Source organism: Amblyomma americanum, chromosome 5, assembly GCF_052857255.1.
Source record: "Amblyomma americanum isolate KBUSLIRL-KWMA chromosome 5, ASM5285725v1, whole genome shotgun sequence".
NCBI lineage: Eukaryota > Metazoa > Arthropoda > Arachnida > Ixodida > Ixodidae > Amblyomma > Amblyomma americanum.
This window is the reverse complement of record NC_135501.1, coordinates 119,294,541-119,303,299: the sequence shown is the minus strand read 5'-3', so window position 1 is coordinate 119,303,299 and position 8,759 is coordinate 119,294,541.

Here is an 8,759-nt window from a genome sequence, read left to right as displayed (position 1 = left end):
TTTGAACGCCGAGTTGTGGTCAAAGTAACGGTGGCATGGCCGAGAAAAAACACAATTACGCCACTCATGGCTGCCAGGAAAAAGCGCCTTTTCGCGAATTCAACAAGCTTCCAAGGTGTGAGCCGGTATTCAGACCGATGTGCACCGAGAGGAAAAGACCCGCTGATCTGTAAACCAAATAAATCTCGGAATACTCAGCAGACATTTCGATTTCCAACTCAGGAAACTGACGAACACTTGAGACGGCCAAGAAATCAGCATTGTAGGAGGCCGTCTCATCACACCTACGAGACTATGCACCGCATTAGTGACGATAAACAGCCCCGTGCCTACGGTTTTTTTCTGAAGGCTAAAGAGTATTCTCGAGATACACATGGACTTTCAAGATCTACACCCATCATTGGTTCACCTAGGATCGTGTTTGATCATGGTTTGTGGCAATTATATCACGCAACTCAACACAAGCCTGGAAATTGGTGCTGCTCGAAACTTGGAAATGCTTCAAACTATTCCGAGAATGTTTAAGTTGGGCAATGGAAGGTTAGCTTATTAATTCTTGCAGACATAACGTACTAACAAGCACAATGCTTCCTCGAATAAAATTTTCAAATATATTTCATAGAAATCACTTCAAAACGAAAAAATATATAAGGCTTTCTTCTTACGACGCTTAAAAAAATTACTGGAGAACCTGCTGTCGACGAAAGACGTAATACTGAGCCCTGGAAAGTGAGAACACTCCAAGCAACGTGAGTTTTACAGTCACTACAGAAAAATATGCCAACGTTGCCAAACAGATTGTATAGTGAACCGTTATAACTTGAAGCCACTACATTCAAAGACCTTCGGCAGCATTTAAAACAATTCTAGACCATTCTCTTTTCTTTTCCGACCTCCAAGTTCCTCTATCCCGTTGTTGCTAATTTTGTATCTTCTCTGCAATTTGCGTTTAGTTCGATTTGCTTACCTCGCTATTATTTTAGGTGCACTTTATTAAATCTGATGGATGAGTGAAACTGCATTTAGGATTCCTTCTTTTGCTGGCTACACGATCACTGTGTATGTATACAATTTCTTTTTTTCCATAAGTGAACTTAATTTCGTAGTTATCTTTCTTGCTCTTATCCCACCATATTTATGTATGTTGCATTTATATTTATGTAGGTTACATTTATCCAGGTTACTTTGGCCAGCAAACTTTAAACTGTGAGCTTGTGTTGTGCGTTTTTCTTGTTTTTTTCCAAGAAACAACGTCGTTGTGACGCTGTCTACTTTATGACTGCCTGTGCTCTGTCGAACAGCCACTCAGGAGAGCTATTGCTGCCGACCTCCAGTGTTTTGTGTCCTTTATGTGGCACAAATAAAGCCACTATATATCTTTCTACTAAACGCAAATTTTGAACTTGCTCTCAGTGTAAGTAAACAAGGGAGGATCCCAAGCCTGTCGCATGTCAATATCGCCGTAGTCGCCGAAGGTGCCAAAAGAATTCATAGCATCTTTCCGCACAGAGCGCAGTCATTCGTACACTGAAGGATTGGCATGGGCTGAGGAAATATCCCTTTGTGGAATGCAGAATCTGGGATTATGGCGAAAAAATTTGGCGAAATGGAACATTCTAAAGTGGGCACGACGATTTGTTTTCTAGACAAATTATCCGACATTCCACAAGTTTTCGTCCTCACCGACAAATAGGCAATAGAAGAGCTTATTCCAGAGGAGGTGCCCGACTGCAGCATCTACAGAGCGTTTTATCTTCACCGACAGGACCAGATGCGCTGCCTTCTTCGCAGTTACAGTAGGAGTTTTTTGCAAAGAAAATAAAAAAATCCTAATTCCTACGTTTTGCACGGTAACCAGTGACCACAGCTGACGACCCCACTAAGAGCCTTACCGATTGTCGATGATCGACCGCCGGTGTGGATGCCGATACCATGAAGAAGAGTTAGTGAAGGACTGCTACGTTGTTATTTCGGGCCTTACAACATGGTGGAACCTAACTGTGAAGTTTCTGACGCGCCTTTATGAGAGTGGAGTTATTGCGCGCACTGCCAGAAGTTGCAAATGTTCCGCTTTTCAAAACGTTTGTGGCACGCTAACTGAGGATAAAATCCCTGCATTTTATTTTTGTTTTACGTCATCTCCCTTTTCGGGTTTTAGTCCTAAGAATCCGGTCGCTGCTCAGTGAGCGGTACACCGTGATACTTTCGTTTCTCTTTACAATTTTTTTATTATAGCCACCTGCATGCGCCCGAGTCAGATCATCTCTTTCTATGTGAGTCCTCATACGAAGGGCTTCAAATGTCGCGCTGTCACGCGCGGAATTTTCTACCATGTTCCAGGTTTTTGTTGGCATTTTAACCGTACGGATTTAAAATTTCCCTCTTGTATAAAGTATTTTATACTAATATTTTTAAATTTCTCTACCGCTTAGCGCACTTATTTCTATCACCGTAACTAACTTCCGAATATGTTTAGGGCTCAAGTTCGAAAACTTAAAGAATTTCCTTTTTTGACGCGTCAGTTGTCTTCTTACTGGACTATTTAACATCAACATTACATTTCTATGCATAGTGACCACGGAAGTGTGAAAAATTTCTCAAAACTTTAAAATCACACTGAAAGTAACTGCAGCCCCCACTATCTGAACATGGTCGCAAGACAAGCAAACTTACTAATATCAGACAAATTAATCAATGAGCGAACAAGGCCTAAGAGTCATCATCAACGTCAGCTTCACTACGTCCACTGCAGCACAAATACCTCTCACATATTTCTCCAATTAACCTTGTCCTGTGCCAGCTGTAACGAGCCTATATCCTCAAACTTCTTAATCTCATCCGCACTCCTAACTTTCTGCCGCCCCCTTCTGCCCTTTTCTTCCCTTGGAATTCAATCTGTTAACCTAATGACCATCAATTATCCTATCGTCGCACAACATGCCCTGCCCCAGCTAATTGTTACGATATATAAATTTTAAAATAGATTTTCAGTTTTTCCGTATGAATTAAAATATCGTTGAGACAAAAACCTATTTGCTATTTATGAGTTTATAATGACCCAACAATGCCTTCTGCATCCGTCTGGAGTATTTGTGGGCGTAACTGCTTGCTTTCAGTTTAGTCTCCATTTCCGTCATTTCATGGGCGCTTCTCACTGGGTTCATTTTTCGGCTGTTCGAAAATCTTATTAACTTGCTGTCACTTTCATGCGGCATACTGTGCGGTCACGTGTCTTGCTGCATATATTTATCAGCAGTAGGTGCGGTGGCAGGTTCGCACAACGACCTTGTGGCTGCTCAAATGGCATTTATCTGCGGCCACGAGTAGGAGATGAAAGCTGATCAGCTTTCGGTGGATTTCAGAATACCGCATTCTGTGGCTCCACAATTTTTGAAGAGGTAATAGGCTCAGAGGACATTTGGTTTTTTTATCTTCGCAGGTTGACACGCCAGAACAACCAACCAAGTTATTAAGAAAGATATTATTCGCACGAACCTAGAAAGCGTTAAAATTACTGTTCGCGACGCTTCATAAAAATTGGTCTTGTTATCAGGCTCTATAGGAACAACGTGGGCTGTGAGAAGTAATGTGCAATGTGCTGATCTATAGGACAGGAGCCGGGTTCAAACCCCGCACATCTGTAAAAAAAATTGAGCTTTCAGGATATAGGTAAAAGAACATCTGCTATGTGAAGGTCACGAACAGAACATAGCGATTTCATTAGACGAATCGAAGTTGTTGTCGAGCGGGAATCACATGATTCGTTTTATGCATCGCCTCAAACAGAATGTATACGGACTTTGTTACAAGTGTCTCGCCTTAAACCACACAGGCTGAAACGTAATGGCATGAGGCTCATTATCTGCTGGCAAAGTTTTTCTCCTTGATGAAATTCAAGGTACCATGACCAAATTCTTTGATTACGTTATTCTTGAATATGTTTATGATTTTATAGGCGAGCACAAATATGGAACTTTGATGCCTGCTTGTACCGAATTACTACCCTTAGCACTGTTCTAGGCTAGTGAAGAACTGGAGAAAGAGGAGGACGGTGGACCTTATGATTAGGCAAACGGGACTACAGAGCTACTTTCAATTGAATACACCTGAATGAGCATCAAAATCGTTCGGGGGATGAAAAGGCTGGCAGTGGAGGGCAGAAAGTTGATAAGTTGCTGCAAAACCGGTGCATATGTACATACAAGATGTTCACTGACAGGCTCTTGAACTCCATGCTTCGGCGGAGCTACTTAGTGATTGCCAAAAAAGGCTTGCATGCAAAGCAGTCACGCATTAGGTTATTGTATAAAGGCATTCTCAAAGTAAAACATTAAAACTTCATTCTCGGCGACTTGGTACGTCCTGATTCTAGAAAAAATGTCTCGGCTCTCGTTCTGTGGTTGCATGTGTTAGCACTGTAATTTTTTTCTGCAGCCGAACTTTAAACTGTTGCCTCATACGCATTCACGCAGTGTATAAAAGAGTTTTTTCATGAATTTGCTGTTGAACAAACTCCCGCTTAATATGATGACAACAATTTTTTCCTGTTGTACAAAAATCGGGCATGGTCGCGCAACTAAATTCGTGCGGAAATTTTTGTGCACAAAAATTCGATCAAGAAGACGACTGTGTACCTCATGCAGTAGCCACTCCGAGTTACGTACATAATTTCCATTGAATATATATTGATAAGCATCACGCATCATCCGAGGGACGAAAAACTAGCAGCACAGAGCAGGAAGTCCTAAAGCTTCTACAAAAGCGGAGAAACATAGACCACATGTTCACTGACAGGCTCTTACACTCTGTGCTTTGGTGGAATGTAGTAGTGGTGGTCAGAAAAGGCTTGCGTGCAAAGAACTGGCGCATCATATTATTTTGAAAAGGCAGATTTAAATTGTTTACTCACCCACATTCGCGTAGCGGAGACAGCTGTTCTTCAAAAAATTTGCCGTGGGAACAAATTGGCACTTAGTATAATAATAAAAAATTATTTCAATTGCTTAAAAAGTCTTACATGGTCGTAAAACTAACCTCGTACGGTAATTTTAATGCAGTGAAAACGATATAGTAGACAAACGGAAATATTATATCTTTTTTTCACTACTATATGTGCTTTAAAGCACTTCTGGCATATGCAGTATCTTGTATCACATTGAAAACTAGCACTCACAACCCCAAGAATTTTTTTACGAAGGCAGCAACTACAATAAGGCAGCACCAGAAACCTCTGACCCACTCTGGCACAGTGAACATGGCTAAAGGTACTGAACGGAATGATCCTTTGCCAAGTCGATGTGTAGTATCTGTCAGTACTTTGCAGCGACAGTGCGATTCAAAGCAGGCTAGCTTAATTCATCGTTAACCTAAACTTTGTGCGCTCTGATTATTTCGTCTGATGTTACTTGCATTCATTATAACTTTTTCTGTCAGAAAATAAACATAAGTAGGAATGGACGGCCCAAATCCACGTGCCTTGGTCAGGGCAGTGCAGGCACAGCAGAAATAAAAGAGAAGGAATAATATGTTGAATTTTATTCAGCCAGCTTATAGTATTATCAGGCTGAAAATATCCTTTCTCGAATAAGTCTTCGCACTTGCTGCAAGTAGAGAGTGAATAGAGACGTTGCTGATCTTAGTATCTAAAAATTCCATCTGGCAGATATGTAACCCTGGAAAGAAAATCTAGTAGTAGGAGGAGGAAGCGTGGAGTGGTTTGCCGGCCGAATAAAGTGGCCTGCGTCGTATTTGCTTGCTTTTTTTAAAGAATCTCAATTCTTTTCCTATCAAACCAGCTTTCCGATTTTTCTATCATCCGCTTTCCTAATCCTGCAGTTGTTCGGTCTTCATTACTCTCTGAACAATTTTGCAGCAGTTGCATTTCTCGCGTGTTTTCAATTTGTTTTTTGCAAGTTCGTTATCATGGCGTTGCGAATATAGTTATTTCTTCAGAAGGTTCACATAGGGGTGACAAGGGTGTTCATTAAAGGGAAAAACAATATTTCCCAGTTTTCCTTCCTTTTACGGTTCTGCGCTGTTACCTTCTCGAAAAGGGCTTTCGGCCAATTAGCGCAATGGATACCCTTCTGTCTCGGCTGCTGCGGGCTTCCTAACAATGCGTGACTCTTTTATTTCCAAATGCTGTAACCTCCCTCTCTGTCCTTATGGCCATCACACTTTCACAGAATACCTCCATGGTGGCTCAGCGAATATGGTGCTCGGCTGCTAACTCGAAGGAAGTGGGTTCGATCCATGCCGCGGCGATCGCATTTAAATGGGCACAAAAACCTAGATGCTCCGGAAATTTTCGATACTAGCGCCAATATAAAGAACCCCAGGAAGAACACGAATATTCGTCCGTTTTTAGCGTGTCGCACTGTTATCGCCTCGCTTCCGGACAGTTAGTTGAAGTGGTGATATCCGCCTCTTTCAGCTCCCGCCGCCCTCCTGGTCACGCGAGACAAGTTTATATCGACGTCCTTGAAATCCTCCTCCCCCCTCCCTCCCGAGCGTACGTAATCCCTGCCAACAATGCCCGTTTTATTATTACGGACGAAAAGAAGCGCTAGTTCTGAACCTTCTGAATCACTTATATCATGTTGTGCAAGTTTTTTTAGGCAAATAGTTCTTCCTTCTTTATTCGCAGCTACTAGATTGGTTTTGAAGACACGGTTTGTCACTGCCAAGGTTTGCTAGATCTGGATACGTGAAAATTAGTAGGTTTGTTTAGGAGTTTAATAAGAAAGACTTTCAAATAACGCAGAACATTAAAATAAGTGGCATACAATTCACAATATTAGATCTGGATTGGTGGGTTTGTCTTCTTGGGTAGCAGCTGGCCTCCCATTCAAGGAATTAACGAAGATAAGCGAAAAACACTCGAAGTCATTTCAGCAGTCGCACTAGTGGTGGTGTAAGATAAGACCGTGGAGCTGCTCAGCTGCAACTCCACCTTACTTGACACTACGAATATTAGGACTGCGGAGCGATGTCTTGTAACTCTGCAGTACGCCCTCAGCCCGACTGATTGCGATCTAGAGAGCCACAAGGCCCCTATTACAATGATAAGTTTTGATGAACCTGGTACAGCACCTGCCCCTGCCTTGTGTTTTCATCCCAAAATCAACCTCCGGAATTCAGTCTGCAGCGGCTGCAAGCAAGTGATCAAGGTGATTGACAGTCCTGTGACGCAGAGGAGGGTGCTGAGGACAAGGTATCCGGAATGGCACTTCGACTTGAAGCTTAGAAATATGATGACTGAGTGCGCAATATGAGTGTTAGTAGGAAAGCGGGGCGGGGAATTTGTGATTTTTGGAAGTGGACAAAAAAGATTGTTAAGGAATGCCAGTAGTTAAAGCCTTTTAACCTGTAATTCCTTGTAACTTGCAAAATAGGTAAACGTGGTTATTAGAAAAAGACGAGTGATCGTACTCCGCAAACACAGAGAGCCTAAAAGTGAAGAGCAGTCTAGGCAAGCGGTAAAATGATACGCACCAGGAGCCGTGCAGGGCATTGCGGTTATCAATGTAATTAAAGTAGTTAGAGCATACGAGAAATTTTGTATGCATTTTTGTGATATTCTAGAAATTTTTGCAGCAGAGAAAGCGGTAGAAATTGATAACGCCCTTGTAACTAAAGAGAACGCACAAAAAGCCGTACCAGCAATGGAAATAGAAAATGAGGCTGGTGAGGATCTAGGAACCTTACGGCAATGTATAGGGACAGATTTCCAAGTTAATTAGCCAATGGATACACTTGCTAGCTTTTTCACACCCACTGGCCCAATGTGCCACCTTAGAAAAAGCTTTAATCGTGTATTCGAGGACAAGTAATATTGAATAGCGTCGGAAGTAAGCAACAGTTTATGACAGGTGGCAATGAATTGCAGCGATGCAGTGAACGCAGATCCAGAGCATGAGTGCGAAATAAAAGTGATAATAAGAGGTGACAAATTATACATATCTTTAGCGCAACCAGGACACAACAAAGAGCAAAGACGAACACGAGCGCTAACTTGCAACTTATTTATTGAAGGAATCACGACGGCGTACATAACCACAGCCCTGCACTGGTTTCGCCTGACAAGTCACTTGCAAGCAGCCAGAGAAAAAAGTAATCGCATTAGACGTTATAGAAAATTCACTTCAGCGTTGTACAATGCAACTGAAGTGTCAGTGTCACTCACATAGTCTGATCCTGATTTCCTTATAAAAATGCCTCAAAGGTTTCACCAGCGGTTTTTTGATTACCTGTGCCTAGCACTGACACGCAAAGAAAATGTGGTTCACAAGCTCTGCAAGGAATGCAGTGATCAACAATATTCTTGCGCCCCATATTAGCGAGGTCTCTTTCATGCTCCCTCAGTCGGTCGTTAACGCAACGCTCCGTCTGGTCAATGCACACTTTGCCATAAGACAGAGTAATTATATATACAGCTTTCATGACGCACTTAACAAAACGTTTTTGCTGTTCTTTTGACAGTCTTTTTTTTCGTCTTCGCAAGTGATGTGGCCAGAAAGTTGAGCAAGTTTTTGGGGGCTGAAAAACCCACCGCCTGGTGAAACCAAAACCAATTTGCCAACTTTTTTAAGTTGTGCTTGACTTTGTGCAAGTAGCGAAACCCTTCATGTCTCTCTTGACTGTTCAGGGCCTTCGGATGTATGCATAAGATAATATGTATATTTTGTCAGATATCCAACTAGCCCGACATCTATCTCATCAAAGTATATTTCTTTTACATCGGGCTCTTCTTTGTGTCT